This window comes from Dendrobates tinctorius, unplaced genomic scaffold, assembly GCF_039654945.1.
Source record: "Dendrobates tinctorius isolate UK_male_01 unplaced genomic scaffold, ASM3965494v1 ptg000019l, whole genome shotgun sequence".
NCBI lineage: Eukaryota > Metazoa > Chordata > Amphibia > Anura > Dendrobatidae > Dendrobates > Dendrobates tinctorius.
The window spans coordinates 9789434-9813864 of NW_027361687.1; the positions used below are offsets into that span (position 1 = coordinate 9789434).

At 45.3% G+C, this 24431-nt stretch overlaps 1 pseudogene; it reads right to left on the reverse strand.

Annotated features, from left to right (window-relative positions):
• Positions 1 to 23800, reverse strand: part of LOC141083107 (kinesin-like protein KIF23 pseudogene) — a 129636-nt pseudogene extending 105836 nt beyond the window's left edge.
• Between the last annotated feature and the right edge of the window lie 631 nt (positions 23801 to 24431).

Consider the following 24431-nt stretch of genomic DNA (forward strand, 5'->3'; position numbering starts at 1 on the left):
CTTGAGCTGCACTCACACACAGAGACCTCACAGACAGCCGTGAACAGTGCAGAGAACTGTGCACTAGCACTGAAAGGCTGCAGAAAGGCTCCACTCTCTACTCCTATATAGTGTTTGCAACCAATGTAGATGGATACAGATGGAAGCACACTAATAGGAGAAATCAGGAAAAATGAGCAGCAATAAAACAAAAAAAGGACTATGTATGAGGCAGTGACGCACGCTGAGCGGACTACAACCAGGGGTGGCTGCAGAACACACTACAGCGTGAGCTGCACTCACACACACAGACCTTGCAGACAGCTGTGAACAGCGTTGCAAGGCAAAAGAAAGCTACAGCGGTTGATAAAGTAGCCTGGGTAAAGCACTATATAGAAAATCACTATCTCTAACTGTCCCTCAGAGTCTGAACAGCAGCATCCTGTCCCTAACTGAATTCACAGCAGAGTGAACCCAAAATGGTGGCGGCGGCTTTTATAGTGCATCATGACATCATTTCAGCAGCCAATCACAGCCATGCCATTAGTTAACATGCCTACATGCCTAACAGGATGTGCCCACACTTCTTAGGATTCCTCATTGGCTGAATCAAATCAAACTGGCTCATAGCATTATGGGAACTTGCGATTCCGGTATTCGATATGCAAAAAGTGTCGGAACTCAGTATCAGAATTCCGATACTGCGAATATCGGCCGATACCCGATATTTGCAGTATCGGAATGCTCAATACTATTAGTGTCTGTTTTCTTTATGACAACTTATTCTTACTTTTTTACATCTTTCATTTGTGTTTTTTTCAGGTGTTAGCAGCTCTGTTAAAATTAGGCTCTGCCCTTGTTAAAAAAAGATTTATGGCAGTGTGCATCATGGAAGACTACTAAAATAAGGCATTCATACATTGTAATTCTGTTTTTTTTAGCTGCAGTGATTGGTCTACTACAAAAGATGGAGGGCTCAATGATTAATGTTTCCCTTCAAAGAAGACCTTTTTCATTAAAACTTTGCACTCCCTTAAATTGGCACTGCTCCATTGATTCTGGAACTTTTTCATCTGTGCCCCTCCATTACAAAGTTATGTCCCCTCAGTAATAAATATGAAAGTTTTCCTTTCAACCAACTGGGCATTTAGCACACTGTGGGTGTGGCAAAGTTTGGAGTGGCCAGTATCTAAGGAGAAAAAGCATATGCTGGAAGAGAAGTTTTCTAGTACATGCCCAGTTAGCTGAAGGAAAAGGATGTTTTTTTCATATATTTTATTATTTTAGTAACTGTAGGAGACTCAGTTTGATTGCTTATACTATAAAATACTGTACAATTGTGATGGAAATATATATTTCATATAGATCTCACTTGCATATATCCTTATATACTGATATATGTATGTATATATATATATACAGTGGGGCAAAAAAGTATTTAGTCAGTCAGCAATAGTGCAAGTTCCACCACTTAAAAAGATGAGAGGCGTCTGTAATTTACATCATAGGTAGACCTCAACTATGGGAGACAAACTGAGAAAAAAAAATCCAGAAAATCACATTGTCTGTTTTTGTTTCATTTTATTTGCATATTATGGTGGAAAATAAGTATTTGGTCAGAAACAAGCAATCAAGATTTCTAGCTCTCACAGACCTGTAACTTCTTTAAGAGTCTCCTCTTTCCTCCACTCATTACCTGTAGTAATGGCACCTGTTTAAACTTGTTATCAGTATAAAAAGACACCTGTGCACACCCTCAAACAGTCTGACTCCAAACTCCACTATGGTGAAGACCAAAGAGCTGTCAAAGGACACCAGAAACAAAATTGTAGCCCTGCACCAGGCTGGGAAGACTGAATATGCAATAGCCAACCAGCTTGGAGTGAAGAAATCAACTGTGGGAGCAATAATTAGAAAATGGAAGACATACAAGACCACTGATAATCTTCCTCGATCTGGTGCTCCACGCAAAATCCCACCCCGTGGGGTCAGAATGATCACAAGAACGGTGAGCAAAAATCCCAGAACCACGCGGGGGGAACTAGTGAATGAACTGCAGAGAGCTGGGACCAATGTAACAAGGCCTACCATAAGTAACACACTACGCCACCATGGACTCAGATCCTGCAGTGCCAGACGTGTCCCACTGCTTAAGCCTGTACATGTCCGGGCCCGTCTGAAGTTTGCTAGAGAGCATTTGGATGATCCAGAGGAGTTTTGGGAGAATGTCCTATGGTCTGATGAAACCAAACTGGAACTGTTTGGTAGAAACACAACTTGTCGTGTTTGGAGGAAAAAGAATACTGAGTTGCATCCATCAAACACCATACCTACTGTAAAGCATGGTGGTGGAAACATCATGCTTTGGGGCTGTTTCTCTGCAAAGGGGCCAGGACGACTGATCCGGGTACATGAAAGAATGAATGGGGCCATGTATCGTGAGATTTTGAGTGCAAACCTCCTTCCATCAGCAAGGGCATTGAAGATGAAACGTGGCTGGGTCTTTCAACATGACAATGATCCAAAGCACACCGCCAGGGCAATGAAGGAGTGGCTTCGTAAGAAGCATTTCAAGGTCCTGGAGTGGCCTAGCCAGTCTCCAGATCTCAACCCTATAGAAAACCTTTGGAGGGAGTTGAAAGTCCGTGTTGCCAAGCGAAAAGCCAAAAACATCACTGCTCTAGAGGAGATCTGCATGGAGGAATGGGCCAACATACCAACAACAGTGTGTGGCAACCTTGTGAAGACTTACAGAAAACGTTTGACCTCTGTCATTGCCAACAAAGGATATATCACAAAGTATTGAGATGAAATTTTGTTTCTGACCAAATACTTATTTTCCACCATAATATGCAAATAAAATGAAAAAAAAAACAGACAATGTGATTTTCTGGATTTTTTTTTCTCAGTTTGTCTCCCATAGTTGAGGTCTACCTATGATGTAAATTACAGACGCCTCTCATCTTTTTAAGTGGTGGAACTTGCACTATTGCTGACTGACTAAATACTTTTTTGCCCCACTGTATATAAATATATATATGAGAACAAAAAGGAAATCCAGCAAGAACTCAGCAAACCAGGGTTGGAGTAAAATGATGCTTTTCTTTATTTCCTGGACCAATCTGGTTTGGACCGTGAAGAAGGCGGATTAGGCCGCCGAAACGCGTAGTCCCAATTGCGCTTATTTCTGCCATGCACTCTGGTTTCTGATCCTTGTGGGTCGTTTTTTTACCTTGTTGAAGAAATAAAGAAAAGCATCATTTTACTCCAACCCTGGTTTGCTGAGTTCTTGCTGGATTTCCTTTTTGTCCTCCTATTGAAGGATCTACTCCTAATCCCGTCCGTGCAGGTACTTGATTACCAGGTGGGAAAGACCCATGAGTCTCATTGCTGCAGCTGGACATTGACATACATAATATATATATATATATATATATATATATATATATATATATATATATGATCACAACTAACACGAACTTTATAATCAATTGCTCAGAATGGCCCAGTGACCTCATCAGCTATCCAGCTCAGACCACCATTGTCACGTGGAGCATTGTCTTGTCATTGTCTTGTGATATATCTGCCAGACATAGGAAAAGAGGAAGCTGGACCAGATGCACCAGACGATACCAGAGTTTGCTGACATTGCAGTAAATCATATGATGTTAAGTCACCCTCATGCCGGACACTGCCATATATGTTCATGTAGTCAAACCAGCCAATTAGATGAGAAGTTCAGCCTTATGTTAATTGACTAACCACTTCTTTCTGTATGAATTGATAAAACCATGTATGTGCAATAAAACTTCCAGAGTCTTGCTGGAATGAGTTGCTGCAAACAAGGTGGTTAACGTCTTCCTTCCGTGAGCGCTCAATAAGACTCTGTCTAATTAGTACAGGCCGCAGCACACACAGTGATATATCAATCAAATTTCCATAACAATCTGGCGCACAGACGCGGGGCTGTGGACGAAATGCACGGGGACCCTGCTGACTGGAGAGGACGGAGGTGCCGACTAAGGCCTTGGCTCATAGGGACAGAGATTTAAGCAAACTCCATAAGTAGGGTAAGAAAATCTGGGTATCTTACCTGAATGTCCCCTGTGCCCATTCCGGGTCTGTACCTCTAGCAGGTCAGGTGTGGTCACCACCTCATTCCCACGTAGCGTAAAAGTCCACGCCCTTATCCAAACCCATGTCCTGTATACTTCTAGATCCGGGAGAGAGCTGGTGAAACGGTGGCTGATTGTGCTTGTGGTTGCTGGGAAGCCGATAACAGGACGTTGAATCTCTCTGACTGGGTTAAGACGGTCCCCGCACACACACGGAGGGTTTTAATTTAGGAGGGATATCACAGGTGAATTCCTCTGGGTAAGCTCTCACGGTTCCCGCACACACACGGATGGTGTCAGCCTGGAGAAATATCACAGGCTGATCATTGGAGAGATTATCATGGTTCCCGAGTGCACTCGGATGGTGGTAATCTAGTGGGATATCACAGTGCCCGTCTTCCACGATGGAGGGTGATACATCCTGGCGCCAACCAAGGCGCCACAGGTGATTGTCAGTTATCGGCTACTAGCAGCTGTTTGACTTATGTGTCACAAAAGAGGGCTTCGATTTCTCCCCGGACGTCTATATGTGCATCAACCTGTGAATTCACTACTGTTCTCCTTGAAGATCTGAAGCAGAAACAGGTTTTTTTTCCTTTTCTTTTACACTTCCTCTTTTGCCCGTAGGGTGGTCTCTGATATTTTTGATATTGTTACATTTGTTCTGTACTCTGCTATACCCTTTTTTATCTTGCATTTGGTGGAAGTTTTTACTGTAGTGTGAGAATTTTTTGGGAAAGCTGGGTTGTTGAATATATACCATTGTTTCAATTTGCTCTTTTGTTTCCATTGTTCTCAGAAGATTTTACTGAGAGATGCAGGCAGAGGAAAGGGGAAGTGTTTGTGTCCTGCATTTGTGCATGGACATTTTATTGTTGGAAGTTGTACTGAATTTTGGATTTTTGATTTCTTCTTGGAGTGTTTTTCCCAAGTTTTACCAACATCTTGATTATTCTTTTTGTTTTCATTTTTCTCCATGTTCTTAGTTTTCATTAGTTTTCCATTTTCTTTTGAAGTTTTTATAAATATTTTGTTTTTTTTTCCCTTTTCAAGTTTAAAAAAGGGTTGTAAAGTTTTTGAAGTTTTAATCACCTTTTTTGAAGTTTTTGGAATAGACATTGTAAGTGTTATTCAGAAAATCAGAGAATCATAGAATCGTAGAGTTGGAAGGGACCTCCTCGGCCATCTGGTCCAACCCCCTGCTCAAAGCAGGATTCGCTAAATCATCCCAGTCAGATGTCTGTCCAGCCTCTGTTTGAAGACTTCCATTGAATGAGAACTCACCACTTCTCGTGGCAGCCTGTTCCACTCATTGATCACTCTAACTGTCAAAAAGTTTTTTCTAATATCTAATCTGTGTCTCCTCCCATTCAGTTTCATCCCATTGCTTCTAGTCTTTCCTTGTGCAAATGAGAATAAAGTTGATCCTTCTACAATGTGACAGCCCTTTAGATATTTGTAGACAGCTATTAAGTCTCCTCTCAGTCTTCTCTTTTGCAAACTAAACATTCCCAAATCCTGCAAACTTTCCTCATAAGACAGGGTTTGCAGACCGGTCACCATTCTGGTCGCTCTTTCTGAACTTGCTCCAGTTTGTTGATGTCTTTTTTAAAATGTGGTGCCCAAAACTGGACACAATATTCCAGAGGAGGTCTGACCAAAGAGGAGTAGAGGGAAATAATGACTTCAAGTGATCTAGACTGTATGTTTCTGTTAATACATCCTAGAATTGCATTTGCCTTTTTTGCTGCTGCATCACACTGTTGACTTATATTCAGTCTGTGATCTATTAGTATACCCAAGTCTTTTTCACATGTGCTGTCACTTAGCCCTATTCCTCCCATTCTGTATATGCTTTTTTCATTTTTATTGCCCAGATGTAGTACTTTGCATTTCTCCCTGTTAAAAACCATTCTGTTAGTTGCTGCCCACTTCTCCAGTTTATTTATATCTTTTTGAATCCTCTCTCTCTCTCTCTCTCTCTTCTCTAGTATTAGCTATCCCTCCTAGCTTTGTGTCATCAGCAAATTTAATCAGTTTACCCTCAATTCCTTCATCTAAATCATTGATAAAGATGTTGAACAATACAGGGCCCAGGACAGAGCCTTGTGGTACCCCACTTGAGACATTCTTCCAACTGGATGTGCAGCCATTTACGACCACTCTTTGGGTCCGATCACTAAGCCAGTTATGAATCCACCAAACAGTTGCCTTGTCCATTCCATACTTAGTCATTTTTTCAATAAGGATTGTATGAGATACTTTCTCAAATGCTTTGCTGAAGTCAAGATATACTATATCTACAGCGTTTCCTTGATCCACCCAATCAGTGATTCCATCATAGAAGGAAATTAAGTTAGTCTGACATGACTTATTAGTTACAAACCCATGCTGACTCTGTTTAATCACTTCATTCTTATCCAGGTACTGACATACATGTTGTTTAATAATTTGTTCAAAGATCTTTCCTGGTATAGAAGTCAGACTCACCGGCCTATAGTTGCCTGGGTCCACCTTCTTCCCCTTTTTAAAGATAGGTACAACATTTGCTCTTCTCCAGTCTTCTGGCACTTCTCCTGTTCTCCAAGAATTTTCAAAGATTATGGAGAGGGGTTCAAAAATTTCTTCTGCTATCTCCTTCAGTACTCTGGGGTGTAATTCATCTGGACCTGGAGACTTGAATTCATTTAGGTTAGCTAAGTGTTTCCTCACTATCTTTCTGTTTATAGATATCCTGGATTCTTCTATTCCCTTAATAGGACAGTGAAGAACAGTTGATGTTACATTTCCTTTCTGAGAGAAAACAGATGCAAATTAGGAACTTAAAAGTTCAGCCTTCTCAACATCCTGTCTTACCATTTCATCATTTTCATCCTGTAAAAATCCTATAGCATCTTTGACTTTTCTTTTACATTTGACATATCCCCAAAATCCTTTAGTATTGCTTTTGGCATCTCTTGTAAGCCTCAATTCATTTTCAGCTTTAGCTAATCTGATTTGTGGATTTCCAAGTGCAGCTTCCGAAGCTGCAGCATGGCATAATGTATTGAGAAGAAAAAAGGGAATTTAGTTAATTGAAGCTGGATTGTCGTCTGCATTTTATAAAATAGACTTTCCAGCATAGAAGGTACTAAGAGTTATGTGAACAAGAAAAGGATTATTTTTACATGTACAAGAGAGGAAAAGGTGTTTTTAGTGGAATTCTAAGCTGTGCCGTATGTGAGGCACCCTGTCCCCCCCCCCGGAGAAGGCACCACAAGTCCAAGCATGCCTTCTCTGACTGCAGAAAAGGGGAAGGAGTTCACTCCTCCCTCCACTCCTCCCTCTCTCCTCTCTCTTTCTCTTCCCTCCTCCCATCTCTCTCTCTCTCCTCCCTCCATCTCCCTCCACTCCCCCCTCTCTCCCCTCTCTATCTTCTCCACCCTCGCCCACCTCTCATCCTCCCTCATCCTCCCCCTCATCTTCTCTCTCCTCCTCTTCTGTCACCTTCCTCCTCTCCTCCCCCATTTCTCTTTCCTCTTCCTCATCTTTCCAGTCTGTCCTCCATCCCTCCCTGCTCCTCACCCTCTCTCTCTCCCACCTCTCAGTTCATTGTCACCAGCTGGGCCAGTGCCAAATCCAAACAATGAGGTGTCCTAATCTCCACAGGGCACCCTCTCTAAAGAGCCAGCTATGATACCGGGAGAAGAAAGTGAAACACTCCCTACACATAACACTACAGGTGCCCCCCCCCCGATACAACAGCTATCAGAAGGGAGGTGTGAATCATCAGCGTCTGCAGCTGCTGGGTCTGACAATGAGGATCCTAAGTGCCAGGAAGAGCTGCAGCCTCAGAAGGGGGGAGCACCCACACGCAAACAGGCAAACACACAATGTCACAGTTTCTCCTCTGATGAATATGAAGAGGGGACATTGTACATGCTGCCCAGTACTAGGGGAAGAAACCCACGGACACCAAGTAGGCAGGGGCAGATAGAGCCAGAACTCTTACACTATGTGCCTTTCACCCCTAGTCAGGTGTTCAGTATTCTGAATAATCTGCCAGACTCAGATATGGACCCCATACCATTTTACCGAAGAATGCAGCAGAGCCAGCAAACATATGCTGCAACCTGGATTGATCTCTGGTCTATAACGGAAATAAAAGCAGGTGAAATACTCTGGCCAATCATAAAGGAACACTTCAAGCTTCCATATGAATTAGATGTGCACTCCTGGGAGTCAGGATCAAAGATAATTGAGCAGACAAGCACTCAGCCTACATAACATGAGCCAGGCCGAGACAACGTCTGTAGACGTGTTTCATGGCAGAGTGATGCAAGTATTCCAGGTTTTAGGCTTTACTATTCATGATCAGATACACAGACAAATGTTGGCACAGGCCTTTGTGCATGGACTAAGAGCCAATCAAGAAACTGGTGATGGTGGCCAGGCCTGAGTTCAGGTCAATAGCAGTAGATGCCCTGCTCATAGTAGCCAGAAGAATTAAGTCCCACCCAGGAGTGTGGAGGACAGCCCCTCTTATGGTGGCCACCAATGTGGAAGAGCAACCACCCTGCAGGGACAGGAGACCTGTCAGGTGTTACAACTGTGGCAACCTTGGCCATTTCCAAAACCAGTGCACAGCACCCTGGCAGCCGAGGACATCATGCAGGGGAATAGGCCAAGCAAGAAACACAGGAAGCAGTGAAGAACCCTGTCCATAGGAAAGAGGCAAGCCAGGTCCGGCAAGATGTCACGCCCCTGACATGTGAAACCCCATCAGCGGACCCAATACCTCAAATCACTGGGGGTTGTCATATCTTTCCTTGTGGACACTGGTGCAGTCAGAAGTGTGATGAGGCATGTGGAACTCCCTGACTCCACCAGCCTATCAGAACTCTCTGGGTCTTGTGTGGGGACTGAAGGTCAAGACAGACATTCCCAGCTTACAAGCCCCTGTGTGTGTGGACACAGCCAGGATACTCCATCCTGTTCCATTTTTTGGTGGAGACCTGCCCACCCAACCGGATGAGAGCAGATCTACTGCAGGAGCTGAAGGTGGCCAAAGTGCTCCATGAAGATGGGACCATGACATTTTCTCCACCCCTGACCCAAGAAGAATCAATCATGCTGGTGGCCCTACAAGAGTCTCAAACAACCGATGCAAGCCTACCCAAGGAGGTGCTGGACATAGCACCCGGAAGCCTATGGTCCAAGGGGGACTTCAAGTTGCATCAGGGCTGGTGCCACTCAAGTCTGGAACCCTGTACCCTCACAAGGCCCAGCATCTCCTGTCCACCACCCATAATCAAACTGTCTCTGACCAACTGGAGGTCTGAGTGGAATCGCTGTTCAATAAACTGGCCTAAGAACTTTGGCATGGGCCAGGAAACTCTCAACCTAAAGGGACCATATCCGCTTCGTGAAATGACTGCACTGCTTCCGGCTCCAGCGCCAGAGGATCACCTTGGACAAGATTCTGAAGGTGCTCCCTGAAGTTTATCCAGGCCCCGGACCAGAAGACAGCCACTCAGCTCCTCTAAAACTGGTTAACAAATGCTGACCTGAGATAAAGCTGGGTGAAAGGAACAGCTGCTGGCTGGTAAAGAAGACATCCCAGCAAAAAGACCCCCTGTGATCAGAGCAGGGGTTACCACAATGACCACCTTGGTGGAGAGCAAGAAAGCTCAGCTGGATGTCATCTCAGATGAAGAGGACCCCAGTAAATGGCTTGTTTCCCTGTCAGCTCTGTGCCAGAAGATGGTAGTACCTCACGGCATTGTGCAGAGCAAGGCAAGTTGAGCCGCCTCGTCCATTGGAATCATCGTGCAGTCCCAGCTTTTCCCGATCAGGAGGAAGACTGTGAAAGGAAAACCAGCCAGTTTCAGAATGGTGCATGACCTGAGGGCTGTGAACGAAGAAACCATGTTTGAAACCCCAGTTGTGCCAGATCTGCACACTCTGCTGTCAAACGTGCCAGCCACAGCAACAGTGCTCACGGCAGTTGTTCCCCTTCACCTGGACGACCAGTTCCTGAAAACGCACAAGGGTGTGCAGAACACATGGACAGTGATGCCCAAGAGGGCCCAGGACAGCCTTTCACAGCTCACCAAAGCATTGTCCTCCATCCTCGTCAACTGGATTGCAGAGCATGCAGAAGTCATCGACATTGCTATCTGCACAGCCCTTTCCTTGTCTCCTCTACTCTACCTGGCGGAGCAGCAACGCAAGTCCTGGAAAAACAGAGTCCAGTGGTGTCAAAAGCAAGTTATGTTCCTGAAGACACCGTATTGCCCGTCAGACGAAACGCTTGACAGATGACCGGAAGACCGCTGAGGAGAAGATGGCTCCCTCAACAACTCCGAAGATGCAGGCCTTCCTTGGTCTAGTCTCGTACTGCAGGACTTGGATCCCTGGTGCTCCAGTCTTAATGCAACCTCTGTAGAATTGCATCAACGCATTGCAGCCTTCATCTCGTACTGGAAACTGAAAGACTCCTGGAGCTGGCGCAGAGACTATGGCCTCCCTGACTACGAGAAGCCATTCAGTCTTTACCGAATGGAAAAAGAAGGTCATGCTACTGGCATCTTAAAACAGACCCACAGAGGAAAACCAGAGGCCTCTAGACTGCCTCTCAGCCAGCCTGGATCCAGTTGCAAGGGGGGGGCCCACCTGCATGAAAACAATATTTGCAGCACACGCCCTCCTGGACAAGGCTGCTGATGTCATTCTTGGACAACCACTGGAGATCCGCTCTCCACCAGTCTCCAGTGCTCTCAGGAGTTGCCTGACTCTATTCCCACTCCCAAGGGGGGTGGATGCGGATACGGACTCTTCACAGAAAAATCTGCAGGATACCGTAGATGTGCAGTGACCAGCAATCAAGACATCCTATGGTCCAGAAGTTTGTCAGCCCAAGCAGCGGAACTGATAGCGCTGACGAAAGGACTGCCAGATTGTGAAGGACAAAACTGCAAACACCTTTACCGATTCCAGGTACTCGCATGGCATAGCATATGACTTCGAACCCATCTGGGCTGCAAGAGACTTCATCACAGCAAGCGGGTCAACCGTGAAGCATCATGGAGCCATCAGGTACCTGCTAGACACTCTTCTACTTCTAAAAGTGATGGCAGTGTTAAAGATCAAGGCACACAGAAAACTGAACACAGTAGAGGCACGGGCATCAACATAGCAGTCGTGGCAGCCAAAGAAGCAGTCAGAGGAAGACAATATGGAAAAATGGGAGAGGTCGTAGAGCTGGACGGCTACTACATGACGACTGAAGACAAGAAAACCTGACAAAATGACGTTCTGGGACCTGTACAAGAAGTAGCAGGACCAAACTCCAAAGGAGGAGAAGGAAAGCTGGATGCTTAAGGGCAAAAGCACTGGACTCCAAAAAACCTGTCTACCTCAAAGCAAAGCCTGTCTACCTCAAATGTCTACCTCAAATGTCTACCTCAAGGCATACCCAGTCTACCTCAAAGTATGTACCCTATGGTATGTTGGTTCAATAGGCACATGGCCCCCCACACGTGTTGAAGACAAAGATGAATGATCTGATTGAACTCCCACCTTAACAGCAGCTGTTTGGCCTCCGACAAATGCAATATTGGGCGAGTGGAAAAAGTTCTCCCACAACATCTGGCCTGAAGCTTTCCCAGTAAGGAACCAGTTGGTGAAGACTACTGCAAAGAAGCTAATCTCAGAAATAGTGTGTAGATATGGGGTTCCCGAAGTGATAGCAAATGATCAGGGACCCACATTCACAGCAAACCTGACACAAGAGATCTGATCAGCAGTAGGGTCAGACTTAGGCCTACACACTTCCCACCATCCTGCACCATAGACTAAGTGGGACACTTAAGAGTAGAGATGAGCGACTTTGGCTTTTTTAGGGTCGAGTCGGGTTTCATGAAACCCGACTTTCGCAAAAGTCGGGTCGAACGAAATCGGCCGACTATAGGGAAAAGTCGGAGGTCGACTGAAACACAAAACCCAATGCAAGTCAATGGGGAAGCAAAGTCGGCAGGGAGTGGAGGACAGTAGAGTTGAGCGAAACGGGTCGGTCAAATTCAAAAGTCGCCGACTTAAGCTAAAGTCGGGTTTCGCCGATCGAAACCCAAACATAGCGTGAGGTCGACCATGAGGATGCCGACCCGAGCACCAAAGTCGCGTTTCAAATAATGCCTCCAGTGCCTTTTCTCAGCCAATGATGGAGGACGCACACTGTGGGCAACGCGATGACATGGGCAACGGCCACCACCATGTTAGAGAAGGGCATTGAAGTGATTGGCTGGCTTTGTGTGGCGTCACAGTGGCTATAAAAGGCCGTGACCACCGACCGCCATCTTACTTCTGCCGATCTTAGAATAGGGAGAGGTGCTGCTGCTGATTCTGAATAGGGAGAGCGTTAGACAGGGAAGAAGAAAAAAAAATTGCTTCTGCTGATAGCGCTTTTCACTGTACAGTTAGTGTGCAGTGAAAGGGGAGGATTTTTGCTGTGTGCAGCAGAGCTGGTGGTGATTAGGCTTCCTTTTAAGGCTACTTGATAGCTGCATTGCTGTGTGCACACTGCTGTTCAAACTGCTTTTTTTCAAAGCACTCCAACTTTTATTATTTTGCTCTGGTCAGTAACCGAGCGTTCATTTTTTCACACACCGTATAGCGGTGAACGCTCCTCACACACTACCGTGTACCCGCTGGTATCACGGACAAATACAAGCTATCTATGTGTGACTCTGGGTAAAAAAAGAGGAGATTTTCCATTTTTCCTGACCTACACCCTATAGAGCTGTCTGCTTTTCAAACAGTTTCGTATATCTGCTGTTTGATAACGGTCAAATCTATACAGAGACAGCGTGTGACACTCGGTATAAAAATAGACGGATATTTAAAATTTTCCATACATACACTCTATAGCGGTGTACGCTCCACACACACTACCGTGTACCGGCTGGTATCACGGACAAATACAAGCTATCTGTGTATGACTCTGGGAAAAAAGAGGAGATTTTCCATTTTTCCAGACCTACACCGTATAGAGCTGTCTGATTTCAAACAGTTTGGTATATCTGCTGTTTGATGACGGTCAAAACTATACAGAGACAGCGTGTGTCACTCCGTATAAAAATAGATGGAGAATTAAAATTTTCCATACAGACACCATATAGCGGTGTACGCTCCTCACAGGCATGGTATGTGAAAAGAGCTCCATGGAGTAATCTGAAGTGTGTGCTGCCGCATCCTTCACTTTTGATGTGGGTGACGGACACAAGGAAAGGGGTTGCTCCTGACCAGAAGCCTGCACTGACGACTCAGTGCTTGCATTTTTTGAAACTTCAGAAGAGGAGGCGATAGAGCTGGGGGCTGTTTCAGCAGTGTAAGCCAAAAACAGTTCCTGATGCTCTGGCTTTAAAAGCAGTCTACCTACTCCCAGAAAAGGGAGCCTTACAGGCCTTCCGGAGCTAGACCATGACGCAGGCTCAACACCTCCTGCTTTAGCTGCTATTGTGTTGTTGGCACTACCAGCAGATGCACCACCACTAACATTAGTACCAGGTTGCCCCTCACGCCCACGTCCACATCCTCTTCCACCATACTTCCTCATGTTTTGGAAAATGGACCCAAAATACCAGCAGATATATGGTACTGTATCAGAAGCGTACAGCTCTATACAGTCTAGGGATAACAGTAAATCTCCGTATATATTTCATGAGTCATACACAGATGCTCACAGGCTCAGTATGGATTACACAATAAAATAAAAAGTTGAGAAAGGGTACAGTATCACCAGATACAAGGTATATATAGTATAGTGTAAACATTCTGAATCTCCGTATACATTTCAGGAGGCAGACACAAATGCACTCACCCCAGTATGGATTACACAAGAATATGAAAAGCTGTAAATGGGTAATGTAACACAAGCGTACAGCTGTATACAGTGTTGGGGTAATCTTAAATCTCCAAATATATTTCCGGAGTAACAGACAGATGTTCACAGGCTCATTATGGATTACACCAGAATCTAAATAGCAAAAAAGGTTACTGTATCAGAAGCGTACAGCTGTATGCAGGGTGGGCCAAATTTGAAATCTCAGTATATATTTCCGGAGTCACCCCCAGACGCTCACTCAGTCTGGGTTTGACCATAATAAAAAATGTTGTAAAAAAGGTACAGGATCACAAGTAAGCAAGTATATATAGTATAGGGTCCAATTGAAATCTCTGTATACATAGTCCTGTAGTCACTCTCAGATGCTTACTCAGTATGGATTTGACCGTAATACTAAATGTCGAACAATGGTACTGTATAACAAGATACAAGCTGTATCGAGTATAGGGTAAAAATTGTTATCTCCGATTCACCGTATATATAGAAGGCGTAAACCACACACGCTCACTCACTATGGATGATATCGTAATAAAAGATTTTGAACAAAGGTACTGTATCAGCACATACCAGGTGTATCCAGTCTAAAGGTAATTGTAAATTTCCGTCTATACTTCCGGAGTCAGACATAGACACTCACAGGCTCAGTATGTATTACACCAGAATTTAAAAAGTAGAAAAAGGGAAAGGTATTCGAAGCATACACCAGTATACAGTGTTGTGGTACTTTTAAATCTTCGTATATATTTCAATCTCAGTAAGCCAGTCCAAACTCTCCGCTACTGGAAACTACATGGATACAAGTACAGACGGAAAGTCGAGTGTTAGCAGAAATTTGGGAATAGCTCATCACGGGAAAACCCCCCCGGTAGATGTTGCAGAGGCGATGCAGACCCTCAATTACTGTGTCTGTGGAGACAGCGAAAATGGTTCTTTGTGAAGAAAGGATTGCTTTATCGCAGTAGCATGCATCACATCACCGTTACTCGTCTCCATCAAATTGTGATCACAGGGAGAGATGTAGACATGGTCCTCACTGCCTATCATGATGTGTCTGGTCATTTTGGAGTGCAAAAGACAGAAGCCACAGGCCGTAGGCGATTCTATTGGATTGGCATGAGAGGAGACATTGAAAAATGGTGGCAGGAATGTCACATCTGTGACTATCACAACTGTGAAAGGTGATCATAAAGCACCACTGCATCCGCTTGTAAGTTGACGTCCATTACAAATGGTAGCCATTCATCATCTGAAGGTAGAGGCCAGCAGGAAAGGCCATAGCTACATCTTAACCATCATTGATCAATACACCAAATTTCTAGTAGCCGTCGCTGTGAAGGATTTAACTGCCCAGACTACACAGCGGTGGAGCAGGGAGAGGTAAGTATTGCAACTTGCAAGTGCTATGGCCATGACCAAGCAGGGGGGCACACTCGTGGGCGACGGTACTGGCACAGAGCCCCTCATAGTACGCTGGTGTGTCTGACGGCGAGTGGGCCCCCCCACCGTCAGAGACACTGTATTGTACTATGAGGGGCCATGTGCCAGTGCGTCAACCATCAGTGGGCCCATCCACCTGTTCAGAGCAACAGCACTTGCCTGGGTGCGCCAGGTGTTGACCCCAGCCCTTGGAGGGGGTGGGCAGCCCAGTTAGTTAGGTTTAAAAAATGGCATATATTGATGTGTAGGCTGGACATTCAGCAGCTGCAAATGGCGGAATTGGGCAAGTTCGAGGAAGAGGAGGACAAAAGCGGGGCAGTTTTCTGGCAACCTATGTATTATCAGGGGAAGGTGGGACAAAGTCCTTTGATACCCATGCATGGTTCATTTTAATGAAGGTTAGATCATCAACATTTTGGGTCGACAGACGGGTCCTTTTTTCTGTCAGGATTGATCCAGCAGCACTGAAGACTCTTTCAGATAACACACTAGCAGCAGGGCAAGTGAGCTCCTGTAAGGCATATTGTGCCAATTCAGGCCAGGTGTCCAGTTTAGAGGCCCAATAGTCAAAGGGGAATGACCTGTGAGGGAGAAAAAATTGCATTGCATTCGTCCCAATGTTATTCTATGGTGCTGCTCCCATCATGCGTTTTTTTATCGGATCCGTTCCTCGGACCGAGACAATTCCAGCATGCTGCGATTGTCACCGATTTTTGGATCGGATTCGACAATGCAAGTCTATGGATGCGATTAAAAATCGCATTGAAAACGCACCACACGTGTGACTTGCGATTAAATCGCAAGACTTCTCCAGGTCAACAGGAAAGAGCATCAGCCATTGACATTGGATGTCAATTTGATGCTTAGATGCGAATAAAATCGGTTCATCGCCGGAAAATGGGATGACAGACAGATCCCTGGACAAGAATTCTTTGTGCGATTTTGTACCGTTAAAATGGGACCGATTTTTTATTCGTTGCGCGTGACTCCAGCCTTAATCGATGCAGTATTACCAGTCGTGTGAGGGGTACTTGAGAAATCAGTCCACAACATGGTCATGAAACCCTGTCTCCAACGCCACTTCGGCTGTGTGCACCACGAACACCTCTTCTATTGTGTCCACTATGGCTCGAGGGAGAACCAGCACCGCTGCTGTGTGCTGGGAAAGCCTCAAACAAATGGTTTACCAGAGTTGCTTGTTTGTTAGCCAATATTATCTATAGGTTCTCCTGTGGCATGATGTTGTGTAATTTGCCTTTGCAGTGTGGATCAAGGATGCTGGCCAGCCAGTAATCATCATCCTTCATCATTTTGGCAATGCGGGGGTCCCTTTTTAGGATCCGCAAGGCATAATCGCACATGTGGGCCAATGATCCAGGTGTCAATAATGCACTGCCACTGCTGGGTGGAGGAGCACTTTCTAGCAAATCCACATCCCTACAGTCACACACAAACCGTGTACCTGACCTTGGAACACCAATATTTTCTCTTGCCCCCTGAGAAGCATCCTCCTGCCCAAAATAATCATCCCCCTCATCCTCCTCCTCTTCCTCTTCTTCCTCCACCTCGTCCACGACAGTTCCCTGACCAGACAATGGCTGACTGTCAGCAAGGCTTCCCTCCTCCTCCGCCGCAGACGCCTGACCCTTAATGTGCATCAAACTTTGCATGAGCAGACGCATAAGTGGGATGCTCATGCTTATGATGGCGTTGTCTGCGCTTACCAACATGTGCATGCCTCAAAACACTGAAGGACTTTTGAGAGGTCTTTCAGCTTTGACCACTGCACACCCGACAATTCCTTGTCTTCCCTCAAACTGCCTGCCCGTGTATCATCCCACAAATGCATTACAGCCTGCCTCTGTTCGCACAGCCTCTCAACCATATGCAGGGTGGAGTTCTACCTTGTTGCAACATCTATGATTAGGCAGTGCTTGGGGAGGTGGAGCAATCACTGCAGCTTCTGCATATGACTGGAGTGTACGACCGAGCAACTGATGTGTGAGCACAGTCTTCGCACCTTACGGAGCAGGAATGTTAACTCTGAATAATTATTAAGGAAGCACTGCACCACCAGGTTCAAAGTGTGAGCCAGGAAAGATATGTGTGTGAGTTTTGCACTGGCTATGGCTGCCACAAAATTACGGCCGTTATCACTGGCTACCTTGCCTGCTTCAAGATGTAGACTGCCCAGCTTTGACTCTGTTTGTTGCTGCAAGTAGTCGGCCATTACCTCCGCGGTGTGTCTGTTGTCGCCCCAAAAAAATCATCTTTAACACAGCCTGCTGACTCTTACCACTAGCTGTTCGATAGTGGGACACCTCGTGTGCAACACTACCAGCTGCGGATGGAGTGCTCATGCGACTGCACTCTGTGGACGAGCTTTCGCTTATGGAGGAGGAGGAGGGTCAAAAGCCTACAGCCAACTGCTTGCTATACCATGTGCTAGGCAGCACTGTTCCACCGCCACTGTCCCCTGTGGAGCCTGCATCCACCACATTAACCCAGTGCGCAGTGATGGACACGTAACGGCCCTGGCCATGCCTACTGGACCATGCATCTGTTGTGAGGTGCACCTTTCCACTCACTGATTGCTTGAGTGCATGGACAATGCGGTCTTTCACATGCAGGTGGAGGGCTGGGATGACTTTTCGAGAAAAGAAGTGCAGACTGGGTAGGTTATAGCTTGGGACTGCGTAGGCCATGAGCTCGCGGAAAGCTCCGCTTTCAACCAAACAATAGGGCATCATCTCTAATGATATTAGTTTGGCAATGTAGGCGTTCAAACACAGTGTACGCGGATGAGAGGATGAGTACTTTCTTGTCCTACTCAGAGTGTCTGGTAGGGTGAGCTGGACTGGAGAGCTGCATATGGGGGAAGTAGCGGTGGACCGGCTGGAGTGAGAGGGGGTTGGTGATGGTATTGGTGGTGATGGCCTAGATTCAGTGTTGTGTTGCAAAACCATTGTGATTCCCTGAGTGCTTTGGCCTTGCGACGACAGCTCAACATTTAGTGCTGGTGGTGTGCTTAATGGTGGTGGTGGTGGTCTTACAGTGGGGGAAGCGATGGAGCATTGCTGGGTACCTTCAGTAGGAGCAGGTGCACATGTGCTACCTGAGGTTTTGTAGTCTGTCCATGCTTGCAAGTGCATGTTGGTTAAATGTCTAAGCATGCAACTGGTATTCAAATTTCTGAGTTGTTTACCTCGGCTAATGGTCCTTCCGCTCTTCTTACAGGTAACCTTTGCCTCATCAGTAGGATTTTGGACAAAGAAGTGCCACACTGCACTCTTCCTACTATGGTATACATTTTCTGGCCTTGCACGCTGTGCTAAGTTGACCGTCTGGCCAAATTGTCCTGCAACTCTTTTAGTTTTTGGTCCACGTCTTTGGAGAGCTACAGGCCTGCCAGATAACCGCTGCTGCAATGTCAATGCCTGCTGCGGATCATTCTCCTTATCTGAACTATTGCCAGCGCCACCCTCCTCCCCCAATGGATGCTAATCCGGGTCAAGAACTGGGTCATCCATCACCTCCTCTTCAAAGTCATCTGCACCTTCCTCTTTACCTTCCTCTGTGTCACCGTGTAAGGTGGTATAGTATGCGGGAAGGGGCACCTGAGTTTCATCAGGGTCAGATTCTGGCTCAGTAGACTGCGAGCGCAATGTAGTGCTCTGGGTCAATGTACCAGCAGAATCATCTAGGAGTGGCTGTGCATCAGTGCACTCCATGTCAGATTCATCTTGGACTGGATTTGACTGGATAACCCAGGCATGGTATGTGAAAAGCACTTCACAGAGTAATCTGAAGTGTGGGCTGCTGCATCCTTAACTTTTGGTGGGGGTGAAGGACACAGGAAAGGTGTTTTTCCTGACCAGAACCCTGCACTGACGACTCCGTGCTTGCAGGTTTTGAATGTTCAGAAGAGGAGGCAACAGAGCTGGTGGCTGTTTCGGCAATGTACGCCAAAACCTGCTCCTGATGCTCCGACTTTAAAAGCGGTTTTCCTACTCCAAGAAAAGGGAACCTTTCAGGCCTTCTTGGGCCAGACGATGACGCAGGCTCAACACCTCCTGCCTTAGCTGCTATTGTGCTTTTGCCAGAACCAGCCGATGCACCACCACCATCAGTACCAGCTGTGCCCCCCTGCCCACGTCCGCGTCCTCTTCCACCATACTTCCTCATGTTTGGGAAAATGTACCAAAAATACTAGCAGAGAGATGGTACTGTATGAGGAGCGTCCAGCCGTGTAAGGTGTATTAAGAAAATTAAATCTACGTATATATCTTGTTAGTCAAAGACGCTCTCCCAGTATGTATTTGACCGTAATCCAACAAGCAGATATACGGCACTGTATCAGAAGTGTACAGCTGTATACGTTTTTTGTGTAACTAACAATCTCCGTATATATATTTACGGAGTGTCACACACACTGACTCTGTATAGATGTGACTGTAACACGAACAGCAGATATACAATACTGTTTGAGAATCGGACAGCTCAATACAGTGTATGGAGAAATGGAAATGTCCGTATATGTATTTACGGAGTGTCACACACACGCTGACTCTGCATAGATGTGACCATAATGCGAACGGCAGATACACAATACTGTTTGAGAATCGGACAGCTCTATACGGTGTCTGTATGGAAAATTGTAAATCTCCGTCTATTTTTATACGGAGTGACACACGCTGTCTCTGTATAGTTTTGACCGTCATCAAACAGCAGATATACCAAACTGTTTGAAAAGCGGACAGCTCTATATGGTGTAGGTCTGGAAAAATGGAAAATCTCATCTTTTTTTTTCAGAGTCACACACAGATAGCTTGTATTTGTCCGTGATACCACCAAGTACATGGTAGTGTGTGAGGAGCGTACACCATTATATGGTGTATGTATGGAAAATTTTAAATCTCCGTCTATTTTTATACGGAATGACACACGCTGTCTCTGTATAGTTTTGACCGTTATCAAACAGCAGATATACAAAACTGTTTGAAAAGCGGACAGCTCTATACGGTGTAGGTCTGGAAAAATGGAAAATCTCCTCTTTTATTTCCAGAGTCTCACACATAGCTTGTATTTGTCCGTGATACCAGCTGGTACATGGTAGTGTGTGAGGAGCGTACACCGCTATACGGTGTGAAAAAATGAATGCTCGGTAACTGACCAGAACAAAATAATAAAAGTTGGAGTGCTTTGAAAAAAGTAGTTTGAACAGCAGTGTGCACACAGCAATGCAGCTATCAGGTAGCCTTAAAAGGCAGCCTAATCACCACCAGCGCTGCTGCGCACAACAAAAATCCTCCCCTTTCACTGCACACTAACTGTACAGTGAAAAGCGCTATCAGCAGAAGCAATTGTTTTTTTCTTCTTCCCTGCCTAACGCTCTCCCTATTCAGAATCAGCAGCAGCACATCTCCCTATTCTAAGATCGGCAGAAGTAAGATGGCGGTCGGTGGTCACGGCCTTTTATAGCCACTGTGACGCCACACAAAGCCAGCCAATCACTTCAATGCCCTTCTCTAAGATGTTGGTGGCCACTGCCCATGTCATCGCGTTGCCCACAGTGTGCATCCTCCATCATTGACTGAGAAAAGGTGTTGGAAGCATTATTTGAAACGCGACTTTGGTGCTCGGGTCGGCGACCTCATGGCCGATCTCACGCTATGGTCGGGTTTCGATTGGTGAAACCCGACTTTAGCTAAAGTCGGCAACTTGACTGACCCGTTTCGCTCAACTCTACTTAAGAGCAGTTTGTCTACAGGTCGCTCAACTTCAACTTCCTGAGTCATCTCAGCAAAACTCATAACTTGTAGGCTCTCTTCGTGGTCATCAGCTTTGGGATTAACACAAACTATCATTCGAACCTTCCCTTCTCCATCAAAATAATTCTTGAAGAGATGAGTTAACGAGTCTCGATAAGGGACCATCTTATTGGTTCCACACAACTGGTTCTCTCGTAGAGCCTCAATACAAGTTCTTAAACTCATAAGGGATTGGTTTATATTCCCTGCTTCACGTAGCCTGCTACCCTCAGCCTTTGTGCGGTTTGTTCTCTCACTTCCAGCTAGATCAACAAGTGAGAGTTGACTGAGTGATACCTGTTCCTTTTCCTGCAAAACATTATCACCATCAGCATCAAGTGGCGCTTGTGCCAACTTTATCATGAATACACTGTGGGATCGGCTGGACTCACGGTTTAGCTGTGTGTTTGCAATTCTTCTTCTCTTCTGACCTCTCCAAAAGACATCAAAGGCCTCTTCAGTTGTTTTTACTTTAACCCTCCGTCAGGCGCAATATAGATTCTCCTCAGTTCATGCGCAATGTGCCTGACAAGCACAGGTCAGAAAACCAGCTATAGTAGCTACATATTTCAATTTCAGGACTATAGAAGTAGTCAGTGACCTTCATAGGAATGTATTAAAAGAGATTACACCAAATCAGATGCAAAAAAAAACATTTATTAACCATAAACTTATTAAAACTAAAAGTACCACTTTTCGGTAGTACCGCCAAATAGGCTCCAGTTATCTTTACTTAACTATTGCTTAAATATAAACTTATGGAAAAAAACTTAAAGGATATTGCACTTAGATGTTACTTAATTATTTTCTACTCATCTTCAGTGGTTTCAATTGCAGCAGAAGCAGCACAGGTACACTTAGAAAAGCAAGGCTGGCAGACGAAAGTTGCATGGGAAAGGCAGATTGATTCTTTACATATTTTGCAGTCATATTTAGAAAGCCTTCTGAAACCAGATACAAATGAGCAGGTAGTACAACTGCGTCTTTTAGAAGGTGGTAGAGTCGGTGTTTGTTCTGGAACGTCCTTGGGACGTCCTTTGTATTTTTATCTTTGCCCAAATAATAAGCTAGATCTGTGTCTGTTTCCTCTGTATCAGTGTCATCACCATCCTGCTCTGTTCCAGAATCAGTGTTACATTCTGCTACCTCATCTTCAGATGAAATGTCACTAGATTCCTCTAAATCCTCAGTTACTGCTGGTTCTTCCTCATCATCTTCTAACAAAAAAATCTTCATTTCTTCTAAATGAAGGGGTTTAGATGAATCATACTGTTTTCTGGCCATTGCAGCAGAAAATCTGAAGCAAGAGAGAAAGAGTATGTGTTAGGGCGCAATGTGCCTTAGAAGCCACCCTCCTTTTGTCTAAGAAAACAGTACTTATGTACACTAACTTAGCATTAATCCTTCATAAAACAAGCTAAATACACAATCGTGATGAATAAAAAAAGAAAATACTAACCTTTCAATTTGTGTTGAAATCAGGCGCAATGTGCCTGAGAAGCCAAAGTGTTGATATCTGCTCACTAGAAGGTCTGCTGAGTCACTGTGATATCAGGTTTCACAGAGCCTGTAGAGTCAGGAGATAACTAGGAGGGGTGAGGTTTTCTGATAAGTGGGCAAGGAGAGAGAAGTGAAACTAATTACTGTGTGCCTGTCAGATCTATTGCGCCTGACGGAGGGTTAACTTCAGTGCACCCTGCAACATACATATTGTGGTTCTGGTCTTCACGCAAAATCTTAGACTGCGGTGGTTTTGGTTTAATAGGATCTATAGGAACCTCCTCCAGAAGATCATATATGTAATTATTGTAGATTTCAATATAGGACACAAAGATACTGTATACACTGTCTTCATCAACTTCTGTTACTTTGCATCCATTTTCAATATTGATCATATCTGCAAATTCATGTTCTAGTTTCTGCCTCCCCAAAGGAGTCCTTGGGATGACCTGCTGCTGATCATCTCTCTTCTGACGCTCTAATAGGGCATCTACCTCATTCTGCACTTCTATGCCATTTTATCATCGGTCTTAAAAACATATCTCTCGGCCTGAAAATCACAGATGCTGTTGAAGATCATGTGGAGACATCGGGGAAGTAGTCCACCTTGTCCCGGAGACCCAGTCATTGTGTATGTTTTTCCACTTCCAGTCACCCCATATGTGAAAAGGAGTCCATTTTTACCATGAATTAGATCTTCCACAAGAGGCTTAGCGACAACATCAAAAACATCTTTTTGTGTCAACTCTGTTCCAAAAACTTTTTTAAAGGAATACTGAGTCTCTTTGTATTCTCCATTTCTGTTGACCCTGCAGCCATCTGGGGGATGCAGCTGTACAGTGGTCTCATTGATCACTTCAATGCAGCATTCCTGATCTGTGGGACTGAGGGGTCGCACCCTACAGTAAACTCCAACTGGATCGTTCTGCCCACTGTTAGGTTTTTTGAGAAGGGCCCTCCGTGGAGGATTGGTTCGTGGTGGTTTCATCATGTCTGCAGCCGTGCGTCGCTGCTCCGGTATCACGGCTTCCTGGCACAGATATCACGGCGCGGTACACTGTTTCGGTCGCTCACACTCAGCTACTTAAGAGCAGCATGCTAAAAAAAATTTGCCCAAGAGACAGACAAACCATGGCATTAGACACTCCCATAGGCTCAGAAAAAGCTGTCACCAATATGAAATTTTATCTGGGTCCACACCCAGGTTAGGGGTATTCTTCCCTCAGCAGTTGACTATGCAATGTGATACTTTGTCTGCATGTGTAATTGAATTTATCAAGAATCTTGCTAATGTCCATTCTTGAGTTTTTTTCTTCATTGCCAGATCCAGATATGGTCCCTGGTATGCACGCCCTGAAGTCAGGAGACTGAGTGTTGGTGGAAAAAGTTTGTAAGGAGACCACTCAATTCCTGATTTGATGGCCCTTCTCCAAGTGCTGACGCCACCAACCTGGAGGGAGATCCCCCACCTGGATCCACGCATCGCATTGCAAGAAAGCTCTCATACCAGAAGATACACCTGAGCTGGAAAGATGCTGTGGATGCCCTACCTGACTGAATAAATTACCTACCTGATAGAGAATACACACCACTGACTGCGTAGACTGCTAACTAAGAGACTTTGATTACAATGCAATGAACCCCCAGTAGGGACAGACCTCCTGACCGCCCATTTGCGAAAGTGTGTACGGAGGGGGGGTGTATGCG